Source organism: Saccostrea echinata, unplaced genomic scaffold (assembly GCF_033153115.1).
Source record: "Saccostrea echinata isolate AGI-Se365-2 ecotype Australia unplaced genomic scaffold, CSIRO_AGI_Sech_v1 ptg000008l, whole genome shotgun sequence".
NCBI classification, from domain to species: Eukaryota; Metazoa; Mollusca; class Bivalvia; order Ostreida; family Ostreidae; genus Saccostrea; species Saccostrea echinata.
Window position 1 is genome coordinate 1,634,231 of NW_026889757.1, and position 17,548 is coordinate 1,651,778.

A 17,548-nucleotide genomic window follows, 5' to 3' on the forward strand; every position below is an offset into this window, starting at 1 on the left:
TTTATTGATATTGGGAGATTTCAATAATTCTCTTTAAGAGTAAGATAGGTCAGGAAAGGCAACTCATGTTTATGATCAGTTCTATAAAGCCCTTTATAATTTGATGAGTGAACACACAATGTTGTTGATTTATGGAGGAAAAGGAAAAGTAAGGTAAAAACATTTTCTAGGAAGTTACATGTAGTTATAGAAAAGTTTTTTGGTTCAGAGTAAAATAGACTATATTTTAGTTTCACAAAGTATTTCTGATTTTGTTAAAAGTATATGTTATGTTGAGACTACATAAGTGATCACTTAGTGGTTGTATTATATTTTGACAATGTAACATGTGAACGTGGACCTGGTTTATGGATACACAGTAATTTATTGTTGAATGATGAAATATACCGATCAAGAATAATTGAAATAGTTGAAAGAGAAAAATCTTTCCATTTACTTGAAAGCTCAACAACACTTATATGGTGGGACAATTTGAAATAGAAGATTAAAAATTTTCAGAGAGTTTTAGTAAAAGTAGAGCAAAAGAAAGAAATAAAGAATATTACAGATTACAAAATAGTATTCAAAGATTGTCACAAAATATTGCAGAAGGTAGGAATATTAATATAGAGAAATATGAAGCTTTAAAACAAGACCTGTCTGATTTTGAATTAGAGAAATGCCAAGGAGCAATATTAAGGTCAAAAGCAAAATGGGCGAATGAATCTGACATATGTACAAATATTTTTTGAACCTAGAAAATCTAGACAAGAACCAAATTCATTTAAAGAATTATTAGATGATGAAGGTATTATAAAATCAGACAAAGAATCAATTTTAGATATAGAATACAATTTTTATACACAGTTATATTCATCAGTTAAAGCAGATGATGAAAGCAGAAGACATTATTTATCATTTATGAGTAGAAAAATGAATGAAAATGATATTGAATTGTGTGAAAATGCTATAAATAAAAATGAAATTAATAATGCAGTAAAAGAAATGGCAAACAATAAAAGCCCAGGGTCTGATGGATTGACAGTAGAATTTTATAAAGCTTTTTTGCCACAGTTGAGTGAAATATATGGAGATAACGAACAATATTCAAGCTCAAAAGTCCATAATCAATACAAAATAGGAGCAGAGCAAACACGGACCTCCAAACATCAGAGGTGGGATCAGGTGCCATGGAGGAGTGAGCATCCCCTGCCGACCGGTCACACCCGCCGTGTGCTCCTTGTCATGATCGGAAAATAACGGAAAAATCCGTCGACAATTCAGTATGTAAATAATGGCCTAACAATTAGTGGGAAAAACGTCAGTCAGCATTTGACTCAATGATAAATTGTATTTGCTGACAAGGTCATTGTATCGACCATAGAACTTACGAAATGATGACTTTAAACGAGACAGCTGATATTCTTGTTTCAACAACTTATTTGTCAATAATTTAACTCGTTTTAGAAATTGTACATACGTAGAGCATGCTCTTGCGTATCGAATCAACTGAGAGATATATACCACGTATGCAGGTGATGAAGGTATATTGCTGCATAAGTAAGGGAAGTTGACGATTGAAAAGTTAAAGTCATCACGTTTATCATAAAGCTTGGTTGTTAGATTATCATTAACGTCTTTTCAAGTAAAATACCCAAATATGAAACAGATGTGTCAGACTCTGTGGTATCTTTTATCTCAAGTTCACAAGGATATATCGTATCGACATAAGAATGGAAATAGCCATTGTTAATTGACAATACGTCGTCGATATATCTAAATGTCCACAGCAAGTGTTTTCTTCTTTTCACGTACAAGATTTTGGACAAATTCTGCTTCATATGAATACAAAAAAGGTCTGCTAATAACGTGGCGCAATTGGTACCCATGGGAATTCCAATAGATTGTTGGAAGACCTGGTCTCCAAAAACCACATAGATATTGTCAATCAGAAACTCAAGCATCTTTTTAATGTCAACTTCAGAGTACTTGTGTGAACAATCAGAATGTTTTTTAACAAAATAATTTTGAGTGGAATTTTATTTAAGGTATTCAAAGAAGCTGAAGAGCATGGTAATCTTTCACATTCAATGAAAATGGGTATTTTAACATTATTATACAAGAAAAAAAAGGTGATAAAAAACTTTTTAAAAATTGGAGACTATAAGTCTTCTAAACGTCGATTACAAGATAATAGCAAGGGTGACGTCAAATAGATTACAACATTTGGAAGGTTAAGCATTTGACCGTGTACATCTACATGTACGTGTAAACCTAAAAGTGTTTTTTTTTCAAATACGCGTAACTAACATCACGTTCTGTTTAGCAAACTGTACGTGTACCGGTACGTGTAAAACGTCATTTCAACAAGTCAATTTACAATCCTTTCGTATCAAATAATTCTATAACTTTGATTAAAAGAGATACATAAATGTACGTAATAAACTCTCAACATCACAACAAACACCGCCTGAAATATATATATTCTATAATTTGAGTTTAAGAAGCTACAAGTTCTTACATCCGTGTACTTATCAATCTACACGTTGTGTACAACTTGTAGAATTACGCGGTATGCAAAACTGATGACGTAAATCGCGGTAAAATAGGGAATATCCCTAGCTACACGTACACGTAGACGTACATGGTCATCTGCTTAACCTCTCTATTATATCTGAAAATCAAACTTGTTGCATTATGAGAAGAGGTATTGCTGACACTTTGATTAGTATTAAAGATGTTATTGATTTAGTTGATATGGATAATATTGAGGGTTATGTGGTAAAAATTGATCAGGAAAAGGTCTTTGATAGGGTTAGTCAGGAATATTTGTTTGAAGTTTTAGAATTATTTGGATTTGGACCATGTTTTAGAAAATGGATACGTATTTTTTATACTGACATATAAAGTAGTGTAAAATGTAACGGATTTTTAACTAGATATTTTCCAATCAAGAATTCAGTGAGACAAGGTTGTCCAATATCTGCTTTGTTGTATGTTTTATCAATAACGAATTAATAAGGGGTATTCCAATTCCAATGTCAAATAAAACAGGACTAATGTTTCAGCTTCCAGATGATACAACATTGACTCTCCCAGACAAAACATCTGTTTGTGAAGTTTTAAAATTTTTTGATTTGTATGGAAAAGCATCCGGGGCCAAAATTAATATTCAGAAGTCTGAAATAATATGCATAGGAATTGGAGATATTCTCGAACATGAAAAAATTATAATAATTATTTCTCAAACAAATGTCATGAAAATACTGGGATTTATTTTGGTAAAAATAGAAAAGAATGTAAACATTTGAATTGGGGAGATAAAGTGCAAAAAATCAAACGAAGTTATAAATTTATGGAGACAAAGACGTTTATCAATTCAAGGAAGAGCTATTGTAATTAATTGTTTGCTTATGTCTAAATTATGGTACACGTTGACAGTTATTTCAATCCCTCAGTGGGCAAGAGAAATTATTCAAAAAGAGTGTTCTGATTTTGTCTGGAATTTTGGTGCTCACTTAGTTTCGTATAAAACTATAACTGGTAAAAAAAACATTATGGTGGCCTGAAAATAAGTGATATTCATTTAAAAATGTTATCATTTAGACTAAAGGTGTTAGCCAAATATTTCTGTCACACAGAAGAATTTGTATGGAACGATATATTCAATTATTTTTTTTACAAAGATTGGCAATTTAAAAGGAGGTATGGAAGCATTTTTACTACAGTTTAACAAAAAAGATTTTAAAAGCTTACCTAGTTTTTATGTAGAATTATTTAGTGTGTGGTATGCTGTAAAAGAGTATGTTTATAGTCCCGAAAAAGGAAATGACATTTTTAATTACTGCTTATTTTGTAATCCAAAAATAATGAATGGTAACAAAATGTTATATTGGAATCATTTTATTAATGCTGGTATAATTCATGTGAAAGATATATCATACGAAGTTATTCCTGGTGTTTTACCGTTGTCCAGCATACTAGTAGTTGAAATTATACATGAAGACAATTCAGAAATAAGTGTATCATTGATTAAGAAAATTATACAAATCTACTATCTATTTTACCAGATGATTGGAAGGAATATGTTTTAAAGAATGAATACAGGAGAGATGTTTTTATTCCCGAGTTTATTATTTCATTTAAACAAGAAAAAATTATGTTCAATTCATGCACTTCCAACATATTTTATAAAATATTGGTTGAAAAACATTTTCAATTACCTGTATCAGATACATACTGGAAAAACAAACGAATGGTAAATGATAATTGTCTCAAAAAGGTGGATTTCATTGTGAGAATCGCATAAAATCCCTTATATAGTTGAATTAGATTTTAAAATATATCACAATGCTATTTTTACATATGAGAAATTGTTAAAAATTGGAATATCAGAAATAGATTTATGTCCAATTTGTAGATCTGAAAATGAAGATATTTTACATTTGTTTTTAACATGTGATGAATTAGTAGAATTTAAAAACAATTTTGTGATTTATCATTTAGAGTCACTTTTAAAAGACGTTGATATTGGTGTGTACAATAGTTTAGACTTTGAAAGTATATTTATGTTAATAGCGATTCTCTGTAACCACTTAAACTTCTTTGCCACGCATGGTCACCGATTTTGATGAAACTTTGCCCATCATTACAACTTGACACCAGATACATATTTCAAATAAAATTTCGTTGCTATGTGTCTTGGTTGCCATGGTAACAGCCAGAAAAGATGGAAAAATTGAGATTTTCAGCTACTTTGAATATTTATTAAACCTTAATAAAGACTAAGAAAAACAAACAAACCATTCTCACAAAAACCTGACACCTTGTTGCCACTTATGCTCTAAAGAAACTATTTAGAATTTATCTCTAAGTAAGTGGTAACCATGGGTACATTTGGAATACATTTTAGATGCTGAAAAATGCAGAAAAACGCTCAATATTCACTAATGATAGGTGTTAAATGATCAAACTCAATCAACAACCTAAGAAAAAACAATAAAAATATTTGACCTTAAGTAATTAGGTATTGGCAATATTATTCTAAAAATAACTTTAATGGTTGCCATGGTAACACAGTGTAATTATGCAAAATATGTTGCTAAGATTGGGTTAATGCTACTATCTTCAGGAAAATCGATAAAATTCATGACTGGCACATATACATCCTTAGGACCTAGCAACACCGACAACATAAGAAGAACTGGGATTAATTGTTACTTTGCAGTGTAACCATGGAAACAATGTACCAGTTGTTTAAAGTGATATTTTTTTCTGCCTTAGGAATTTACTAACCTTTTATTCAAGAAACATATTATTTGACTCACCTTGAATAGTACTTATCTGGTAGAACTAAAGTTGAATATTATATATTGATAACATTTGTTGAAAAATACAACACTGTTGCTATGGTAACCAAGAACGGAAAATGTTCGATTTTGTTAATTTTATATCAATATTAAACCCTATGTGCCAGCTTTTTGCATCCAGTTCCAGATTGGGTGGCAGTCAACATTGAAAGTCAGGTTAGTTGTTCATAATTATCAATCATAAAAGTTTTGGGAATCTACATACAAGGGTACGTATCCAAGGAAACATAATATTTTTCAGATTTTTATGCATATTTTTTCGGCTTATTTCCATAGCAACGCTCTATTTAAAGAATTGAATTTGAATTTTTTGAAATGTGAAAAGTAGGGTCACATGAACGTCTTTAAAAATTGATCATCAGTTATATAAAAATATGCTTTTTAAAAAGATAGGATTAGATTTAAACACTAAGAGAGTAAATTTTCAATCCCTTCTTGGTATTAAAACCATGGCAACCATTGCCAACCTGTAAGAAATATCATATTTCGTCCTTGGTATATGTTACCAGGATCTCTTGTCTATTATTTGCTTGCATTTCAACCTATAATTTTTTTTTATTCTTAAGTGTATGATTTTATAAAATTAAATGAGCAAAATTATTACTTTTGAATACTTTGTTCCATAGTAACGTATGTAATAGTTGATTTACCAAACATGTTTATCATGCATTTAATACATCAGGCCTTCAACTTTCAGAAACAATCATTGCCACTTGTTTGCTTTGCTGCAAACGTTAACTGGGGGACTCTGAACATGTTAAAAAATGCCATTTTTTAAACTTTAGGACATGTTACCATGGTAACCATGACACGTAGCAACCAATTTCTGCCTGATTTGAGTTTACGGTATCAAAGACTTTTATCATAGAGAGTTTGGAGAAATTCTAAGACTATGCGTGCCACAGCTCCTATATAAAAGTTCAAGTCGTTATAGAGAATGGCTCTTAACATTTCTACGTGAGGTAAAGAATGTTAATATATTTTTGTGAACTTTTTTATATCCATTTGTAGATTTTGTATTTATAGAAGACGATAAATATTTTTATAAAGTTCTAATAAAATGGATTTGATAATGCTTTGTAAGTACATGTTAAAGCATTACGTCTCATATCAATATTATCAATTATGTATTGTTGAAAAGAAAAAGGAAATGTTTTCAAAGAATTTTTTGCATAGAAATTCGTTACTTAAACTGACTAATGATGTTTTATTATTTATTTTGTGATTATGCTTAAAAATTTTTCTTTTTAATTTTAAAGAATAGGAAGAAATGTTTGTAAAATTATTCTTATTTGATAAACCAATAAAAGATTTTTTTTTTTTTTAAAGGGCGCTCGCTTCGTGATCGGGAGGTCGTGAGTTCGAATCTCGGCCGCGACTGACCTAAGTCGATAAAAATGAGTAGCAACTGTTCCTTCGCCATACGCTCAGCACTTTGAAGTGAAAGTTGCGGGTCTTTCGGATGAGAGCTTAAAAACCGAGGCCCCGTGTCACGGCAGGCGTTGGCACTATAAAGATTCCTCAATGCTCAATGGCCCTGAGTGCCGAGTAAAGGTCAAAATTTGAAGCCCTTCACCGGTATATTTTGACGTCTCTATATCGATAAAAAATTCCCGAATGGAACGTAAAACAACAATCAATCAATCATCGTCACAAAACAGCATTCTTTACAGTCATTGGCGCATCATTCTCGGTTCTAGCTTCAGTCTTTGTTGATATGCATATGATCAATCAATGTAATGGTCCATGACGCTGAAAATATAAATTAAAAAAACCCAAAAATTTCCCTTCTACAAATATTGCAAACATGTAAATCGCGATCAACACTTAACTAGCCTAGCAGTACATACAATGTATAAGTTAAAACAAACATCAAATTTTAAAGCTTTTCCGCAGAAGTTTTAACTTGGAGAAAGGGGAGGGTTCTTTGAGTTAAATTTCTGGCACCTAGCAGCTTTCTTGTTCAGCAGGAAAAGGAAGTTACCCTTAAGTAGCCCAGTTGCATAATTGTGAAAAGAACGAGCTATCGTTCTTACTATAGTGAGAAATATATGCTCAAAATAACCTAGTTCATCCAGAGAAGATAAACTTTATTATGCGCCGAAACAAGGTAGTGGGAATGTAAATAATACCTAAACTGTATTTCGTAGAACTGATGCTTGGTTTATAACCATGGTACTATGGTGACAATTATAGGTAGGCAACAAATTCAAGGGGTCTGAACACAGTTGCATTGTTTACATTTTAAATCTCTGTGTTTATTAAAAAAAAATAAATTCAGTTTAATGAATTGAACTTACATGAATATTCCTGGAATTCAACGACAACGACATTCTACGCATTATGTCAACTATTTGTGTTTGTAAACAGGGCACGAGCTCTGTTATTGTTAATGTTTACATTTTACCTGGCGTGTTCAATTTGTTTACTCTGTACACATCACTGAGCGCGGATTGATAATACTTGTGAGTTGGTTTTGCTTTCCCACGTTTCTACTCTGAATTTTTCTGGATTAAAGTTTTAATATTTTTCAGTAATACACAACAAAATATCTACTTTTCCTAAGTATTGAGGATAAAGTTTACTTCTTGAAAGTGCATAGATATGTGTCAATCAAACGGAGTTTCAAAATGTTCTAGATAAAAGAAGTTCCTAAACACGCTTTTCTTATATTTTGGCGTGACATGCTTTAGCAACATAAAAGTCATGATATTATGCTGAAAATTTTAAAAATATACTGATGGAAATTGATAAGGGAACGCATGTATTAATGGCGGAATTTGCTTTAATGTTAGTGGATTTTGATGAAGTATATTTCATTAAATATGTGCATCCCAAGTGAAATTTTAGTATTGTGTGTCCTCCTTGCTTCCTTATCACTTCCTCACACCGTGGTGGAACATTCTGTATCAACTTCTATATCTCAGCTCGAGGAATTGATGTCCACTCTTCTTGGAGAGCCTGGACCATGGCATCAACTGTCTGGGGTGGGGCATCACGATCTCTCACCCGACGTACAAGAACATCCCAAAGGTGGGATTAAGGTCTGGACTTTTGGATAGCCATGGCAACACTCTGATGATGTTCTATGTCAGAAAATCCCTGCTGACGTGAGACGTGTGGGGTCGAGCATTGTCATGTTGAAACTCAAAATGTACGAAATGTACGCCCACTCTACGGCGGAAAGGAAGAACAACAGGCCGCAACACTTCGTCTAGGTAACTAACACCAGTTTCTTTTTCAGTTAAAGTAAGCTTCTACATTCTCAGTTTACAATAGCTACATACAGCCTCGAACAAACGAAACATGCCAAACATTAGGTAACCGTAACTATGCATTCCCTTATTAATTTCCATCAGTAGATTAACTTCAAATCTGTGTCCAAATCCTTTCAAATAAAGAGAGCGAATGTGAATGGTAGTAACAAGCGTTGATGGTTATGATGGTGGCTGTCTAGGTCTTTATCCTCAAGGGGCATGAAATGCGTTTTAGGTCACTTTAGTCACTCATGTGACCTACTGTAATCTGTTTTCGTCTTTTAACGTGTGACGTCTGTCGTTCGTAAACTTTTAAACATTTTCAGCTTCTACTCATCAATCGCTGAACCAAATGTCAACCAATTTTGACAAAGAGCATCTATGCAAATGGGGACAAAATTTGTGAATTTCATGGCCCCTGCCTCCATATGGCATGAGGGGTGGGACCAAGACCGTCAAAATTAATGCAATTTTCAAAAGCCTTCTCCTCTTCTTCTAGACATCAAGCAGTCAAACTGTTGGCTTACAACATTCAATGAGTCCTTTACATAAATTGTGGAATTTATGGCCCCAGGATCAGGGGTTCTGGAGTTAGGGTGAGTCTCTATTGATCATTAAATGAAATTGCTCAAGTTCTTTAAAAAGCTTCTTCTCTCCTTCTGTATTTTAAGCAAAGAAATTAAGTGCATAGTTATGATGAGCAAAGGTGCCTCTTCCAAAATTGTAAATATCATGGCCCCTGGGTCAGGGGTTCTGATGTTAGGATGAGCTCTATTGATTTTTATAGAGCAAGTGCATTATTTCTTTGAAGATCTTTGCTTTTGGGTATTTGGCAGACAAACTATGTGCATGGGCAGGGTTGCCTTTTCCAAAACTGTAAATTTCATGGCCCCTTGATTAGGGTCTCTGGTGTAAAGATTGAGATCTATTGATTATTTAGTAAAAAATCATTGTTTCTTTGAAAATCTTCCATTTTGCCCCTGAGAGTTTGGCAAGCATGCTAATTACAAGGTTATGAGTACTAAGTACAAGTACTAAGGTTATGATGAGCAAAAGTGCCTCTTAAAAGTATGAAATTCATGGCCTCTGAGTCAGGGGTTCTGGTGTTAGGGCGGAGCTCTATTGGTTATTACGTGAAAATGCATAGTTTCTTTGAAAATCCTCTCTTCCTCTACCTGGGTATTAAGCAAACATACTAAATACTACGTGCATGGTTATGATGTTCAAGTGTGCCTCTTCCAAAATTATTACATTAATGACCCCTGGGTTAGTAGTTCTTGTGAAAGGGCAGGGCTCTATGGACTATGTAATGAAAATGCATTATTTCTTTTAAAATCTTCTTCTTCGCTCCTGAATATTTGACACACATACTAAGTGCATGGCTATGATGAGCAATGGTACCTCCTCGCAAATTTTGAACTTCATGGCCTCTGGGTCAGGGGTTCTGGTATTAGGGTGGGGCTCTATTGATTATAAAGTGAAAATGCATTATTTCTTTGGACATCTTCCTTCATGCCCCTGGGTACTTAGCAAACATACTTAGTAGACGGTTATGATGAGCAAGGGTGCCTTTTTCCAAAATTGTAAATCTCACGGCCTCTGGGTCAGCCTCTCAGGTGTAAGGGTGGGGCTCTATTGAATATATAGTCAAAATGCATCAATTCTTTGAAAATCTTCTTTGCTTCTGGGTATTTAGAAAATAAACTAAGTGCATGGTTATGAAGAGCAAGGATGTAACATTGAGTATATTTTTGCTTTTGAACATGTACAGTGTAAATATAAAGAACAGCACATTTATGAAATATGCTTAGATGCAAGTCTTGGTGATTAACTCACCAATAATTTTCACACTAAACTTAAAAATTCCTTAAATAATTTGATGTAATGTAAATTAAACTAATTTAGAGTAAGAGCTATCCTCTGTAACCACATTTTTGGCACGATGGTTACCGATTTTTATGTAACTTGGCCCATTATTACAATAACACAAGAAACATATGTCAACTAAAATTTGGTTTTTCCGTGTCCTGGTTGCTATAGTTACAGCCGAAAAAATTGGGAATTTTTAGCCCCTTGAATCTTTATTGACCTTAATAAAGACTAAGAAAATCAAACAAACCACTCCTACAAAAACATTCTACCTTTTTGCCACTCATGCTATAAAGAAACTATTTAGAACATATCTAATTATAAGTAAGTGGTAACCATGAGTGCATTTAGAAATTCAAAATGCTGAAAAATGCTAAAAGTCACTCTTTATTCATTTGTGAAAGGTTTTACATGTTCAGACTCAATCACTAACACACACACACACACACAAACAGTTAAAATATCTGATATTACGTAATAAGGTATTGACAATTTTATTATAAAATGACTTTCATGGTTGCATTCTTACGTCGCGGGCTCGAATCCCACTGTGGGACGTTGAGACCGGTCCTTCGGATGAGACCGTATAAACCGAGGTCCCGTGTGTCAGTAGGTGCTGGCACGAAAAAGATCCCTCACTGCTCAATGGCCGTAAGTGCCGAGTATAGGACAAAATTTTATGGTGGCGTCTCCATATGAGTGAAAAATTCTCGAGAGAGACGTTAAACAACATACAATCAGTTCATGGTTGCCATGGAAACAGAGCTAGTGTAGCCACAAAACATTGTTGCTAAGTTTTTATTAATGTACTACCTTAAGGAAAAATATGGAACAAAAGAATGGCAAATACCTGTATACATTGTTAGGACCTTGCAACACAGAAAGCAGAAGAAAAATTAGGATTACAATGTAGTGTAACAATGGACACAAAGTACCAGTGGTTTAATGTACTTATCTGATAGAACCAAAGTTGAATATCATATATTGATAAAGTTTGATGAAGAAAATAACACTGTTGCTACGGTTACAAGAAGGGAAAATGTTTAATTTTGTTTACTTCATAGTGATACTGAACTCTATTTGGTAGTTTCTTGCATCCAATTATAGAGACTGTGAGGTAGTCAAAATTAAAAGTCAGGTTATTGTTCATAAATATCAATCATGAATGTTTGAGAATCTACATACAATCATCTTCGCTAGCCAAGGGGTTTTGGTCCGCTCTGCTCCCCATAAACCCATGGATGATAGACACTGTAAAAATACAATATGCATTTATATGACGGCATGCTGGGACTGATTCACTGGTGAAGAGCATTCAAATAATTTCATATAAAAATGTATGGTTAAAGTAAGTAAAAAAGTTTGGTAAATAGTTTTACTTAAAATTTATATACTTCGTAAAAAAAAAAAAAAACATTAAAATTGTTTACTTTAAGAATCGGGATTCATGATTTTCACTACTGCTGTATTGGAAAGTTCTCTCTACTTTATTATGATTGTGTCTGGGATCGGGTCATTCGTATGCGTATCCATAAAAGCGGTTCCCGATCCAAGTCTTTGGATAAGCAGATATTCTGTCACCTCATCTGATGTTATGGGCAGTTTGACTTGGATTGAGTTATTATTCAGCATAAATCTGGTATCTTTGGATGGTTTCAAATTTATACCTTTTAATGCAAATGTGTCGTACTGAGATGTTTTCTTCGCAGATGTTCATTCCTAATTCAAGGAGTTAGTTACCTTTATTCAAACCGTATTTTTGTTTTATCTTTACATTTAATCCATACTTTATTGAAGAATAAATGGGGGAAAAGACTTCATAGTTTTAGAATCATATAAATCGTGGTTAATGCTGGATCTGACGGAATAATTCCAGTAATATATCAAGGTTTCTACTGAAAATTAATTACAGAAATATAGCAAGAAGAATACTTTGTTCAAAATCCCGCAGTTGGTTTAGGAGCAAACGTAGATATACCCCCTCCCCGTCTTTTTTCTTTAAAATCTCAGTTTCACTAATTATTTGACGTGTTCTCTTTACGTGTTAGCAACTTTATTTTGATACCTGATGTGTCATGTTATACGTATTGTATTTTGAGGGAGCTCTGTTTCCATTTTCAATCAAAGATAAAAGAAGTGAATGTGCACATTTTACTTGAATTTGTTTTTGTTTGGGGGGGGGGGTGTTACCTTTGGCACCTTAAATTATGTATTATGTATAGTCCCAATATATATAATACAAAAGACTGTATGCAGAAAAATTGATTAAAGCATAAATTTTTAAAAGCTTATTCATCCATAAAGCCGTATTCATCATGGTGATTAATTGACATTTTCTCTTCTGCAAGTTTATTAATTTGTACTTGGGTTTGTTGCCACGATGCTCTCAGTGGTGAATATACAAATTTTACTTTTTACTGGTAAATTTGTTACGACAACTTACTAACAGTCTTTCGATATATAAATATGTTCACAACTTGTAGTGTTATCAATTGCTTTATGTTAAAGTGAAATTTTGTGTGAAGTTGTTTGTATAATTAATGCTATGTTTATATTATCTTAATCTTGTTGATTTGTAGTAATTGCTGTAAGTTACAGACTGCAGTGATCTGTTTATGTGATAAGGTCATGACCGCTCATTAAGATTTTTACTGGGAAATTTAGCTCTTGTATCAGCATTACTGACTTTTATCACCCGAGTCTCAGGGGGATTGAATGTCTGAAGTGCTGACCATGAGAAAATGCAGAATTCATAGTGTTCACAATTAACTGGTTAATTTAGCAGTGATTGACAGTCTGTAGGTTGGGCAGTTCTTAGAATTTAGTGTAGAATTTGTGTGTTCAATTAATTACTCAGTCAGGTCCTGTGTGTAAAGTGTTACACGGGAGTACAAAATAAACTTTGTTGGAAACTTCGTGCGTTTTTATTTAAAAAAAGAAAAGTTTCGGTGTAACACTTTACCATTATTTCCAAGCCCATTCACATGAAAAACATTTTATTATCCATGTAGTGTTATTAATGCCTAGTTTTTTTTTAACATTGGGTTCGATGCCATCTGATGTTCTAGAAATTTCCGTGTGAAGATATAGACGTATAAAACTAAGATCGGATACTGGCGAAAACGATTTACACATTTTGTTTTTAGCCGGGCTTTGCTGAAAGCAAAGTCCTGGCTGTAGGCATCGTGATCGACTGCCTTACTATAAATAGCACATGTTCAGAAAAGTAAACAAAAAGCCTAACAGCGTCAAAGCAGACGCTTCCGATAAACAAAATAGTCACATTGAAAGACGATACTTAAACAAATATTTTTTACATCTCAATCTACGGAATTGTTAATTGATCAATATTTTTGTTTGAGAATTAAATTGAAAGAGGAATTAGATATTTACTTTATTAGGGTAATCGTGATATAACAATTTGTGCACATACGCTACTGAATGCATATTGTAAGCGAACTATTTTCAATAAGCGCGGGCTTTTCGACAGGTTGCCTATATTTCATATCGTTTTCGTCGATGTTATGTGAGTGGTTATATTCTCTGTTTTGTCTTTCAGCAAATAAATAGATAAGTAAATTGGAGTTTAAAGAATTAATTAATGTGCGTTATGCCTGAATTAGGTCGCCTGACAATTGTACATGGTGTATCTGGTGTATCTAGTCGGCGATAAAAGTACTGTTTGTTTGAAACTTTAAGAATATCTCTAAAAATATGTGCATTTCTTTAACTATGAATTACATAAATTATTAAACCAATATGAATATAATTTTTTAAAATAAATTTCTAATTCAAATATATCTAAAGAAAAATCAGCAAACCATATGGTTCAACATTCTTTTAAAAAAAAGTTTGGCAATTGACAGACAAACATTTTTTGTAAAAAATAAATTGTTTTCTTAAAAGTTAAAATTAGTGACCTTAAATGTTTAAATTAGTGACATTAAATAAAACAAATGACTTATATATTCTCCTCACTAGCCATATGTTATTGGTAGAATTAAAAAAAATTGTATGACATTTTTTGTTCGTTTACTGATATTATAGTATAATTAGTCTGAATTTACGTCCGTGATGCATGTATAAACAGTAAGCTCACTGACAATGTCGTGATATCTGTAATTGTTTTTTTAAGATCAGTATAGCATTAAGGTGTCTTGAATGGCAAGAAATTTAATGTAATAATGAATTTTAAAAACATCAGTGGTCATTTATCAGATGTAATTTGGTACGATACCGTGTTAATTTCTGCTGATATTTTCAGGGTTGATCTTGTGAAAACGGCTTAACAGGAGACAATTTATTAAATTTTTCCTTTCAAAATAATTGCAAAAAGATGATGATTTTATGATTATATTAACGGCATAAAATAACAGCGAACACCGACTACTTGCAGCAAACAAGTGCGCCGCCATTACGAATTCGTAAAACAAAGAGACAGTTACGGATACTCGTAATTTTCTGAAAAAAAATGTGTAGGAGGTCAGTCGGGTATAACCGGAAACAAACAATTTTTTTTAGCCTAATGATGTATGTATGTAAATATTCATGAAGATTAATCTTACAGTTGTAATACTGGTAATGCTGTAATGTTTTCAATATATTACTACTCAAATAAATAAGTTAAAATTTGAATGCGTTTAAAGAAAAGGGTTTGAAAATATGGTATTACTTCGATAACCCTGAATGCAATTAAAATAACTTTCTCCTTTCTAATAAATAATTTCGAAAAAAAATCCTTATGATGGTTAAGATCTTGTGTTTGTTTGTTTGTATGTTGTTTAACGTCCCTCTCGAGAATTTTTTCACTCATATGGAGACACTACCACTTGCCGGTGGAGAGCTCCAAATTTTGTCCTATACTCGGCACTTACGGCCATTGAGCAGTGAGGGATCTTTTTCGTGCAAGCACCTATTGCGACACGGGACCTCGGTTTATACGGTCTCAACGGAAGGACCGGTCTCCACGTCCCACAGTGGGATTCGAACCCGCGACGTAAGGATTAACTCCTTACTTCGCGACTCTAGAGCAGACGCTCTTACCACTGCCCCACGCGAGCGGCTAAGATCTTGTGTAAAGGTGATGTAAATGAAGTTCAAAACTATTTGTTTTCTTTCATAATATGAAATAAACAATGCGATTCCATTTGGTTAATATTTTAATTTAATAGTATTAATTTAAATGACTGGGATAAAGATTTATATTCTGTGAAGCATGGAATATAAATAAATAAAAATGTAAACTTTAAGATAGAAATTTCATGTGAATATGTTTATGTATAATATATAAATTATTTATACCCATTTAACAATCAATTTAGCGTCGAAAATTTTTATGCTTACAAATTCAGATCAATTTTTTAGTGAAAAGTCAATGGTATGTTTTGAATGTGAAAATTTTGTTCGAGACTTCTCACCTTGGATTCATCTCGCATGTGCTCCCAAAGCGCTTTACAGTATATTGAGCGTGCGCGCGCATTCCAAAAAAAAAAAAAGGTCTTAAAACACATGCAAGCCCTCAAGGGTGCTCGGAAATAAAATTCGTTTATGTTAATATATAATTAAAAGAAAACAACATATAAAAATGTTCATTAGTCTTTATCTAAGTACAACACATTATAATTTTTCAGAAAAAGTTGGTTAGTCTTTGCTTCAAAACTTCCTGTTCAGAATGAAGAGCCATCTATGTACGAGCCATAAAGACCTGAATACATCATGATTTTCTCAGGCAATGACCATTATGGCCGAACCTGGAACTAGAACTAGACTCATATTCATGTCATAAAGATTAGATAATTATAATTTTCGTGCAGCTGGTTTCCTAGAGGACCAAAAATAAAGAATATTTCTTTTCTGATTAATACAGGCATGTAGTATCATTATCAGAAAAAAGGAGAATTGTCCAAACCCGAAAATCCTATTCCGTTGGAGAAGGAGTAGGGGTGGGCTACAACTTACTTTCACATTTCGAATTTCATTAATTCATTACCAAATTACCGTACTTTTAATATGCTACAATAAAATGATGGTACAATCTAATTAAAATTAGACTATATCCATTTTGCTTTTAGTAAATCTGTTCGTCGCTCGTGATAAATACCTGGTTTATATTACGAAGAGTGAGTTGAAAGTTCCAATTTAAATTTGATTGCGAAGAGTCAATCAACCTTTCAATGTACATTGTCCATTGTAAAAGTTTATGTTTGAAAAATGGTGACACCCCTAGCTCCTCCGATACTATATATGTGCCTGTATGAATCAGCAAAACCACTCAAAGTGCACTGTTACCATGCATAACCATTGTGAGCTTAATGTTTAGAAAGGTATAAATGTATTTTCATGAAAAATATCACCAAGTCCTATCCTGGGGTCTTAACGTTGGGTTCTGGACCGTAAATTATTGGTAGATGGGTTATTGTTAATCATAATCATACAAACTCTACCTGTTAAATATCAATGGTCAGAAAGAAAGATTTTCAAATATGTACTAATTTGGATTAGACAATACACTCGAACATATTAAAGCCCGGCTTTCAGTACTTTCAGTACTTTGATTTAATCAGTAATCATAATCAATTTCTGTATAACGTAAATCAAGCTTTCACGGAATAATTCAATGACATTTTATCAAATAATCAAACGCTTCCTTGTCGTCAGTTCCATTAAAAATTGCAGGTTACTTATATCCACCAACCACAACCACCACCGTACTCTATTTTTTGCTATTTCAAGACTGTTTATCGAAAATGAAAGTAGACTTTTAATGAAATTTACTATAATAATTAGTATGCGAATGAAATCTGAATATAGTCTAAGGACTTCATCTCATATCTAGTGGAATGATAGAGGATTAAGTATAAACTATGGTGCAGGTGTTTCGGAGTTTATTTGCAAAATTTATTAAAATTTATTTATTTATTAGTATGTATGAGCCAAGGCTCACGCGCTTTCCGTAAAATATTTAGTCTGTTAACGTACGTTAACTCTATAAGCAACTGTGCGCTGGCCATGGCGATGAGAGGTCTCTAGCTTGTCTCATGACATCACAATTTACGTCTTTACTAAGCCAGTGAA

At 32.9% G+C, this 17,548-nt stretch overlaps 1 protein-coding gene across 1 annotated transcript in view; it reads right to left on the reverse strand.

Moving 5' to 3' along the window:
- Window positions 1-17,548, reverse strand: part of LOC133180914 (uncharacterized) — a 157,397-nt gene that overhangs the window by 128,738 nt on the left and 11,111 nt on the right. The window lies entirely within an intron of this gene.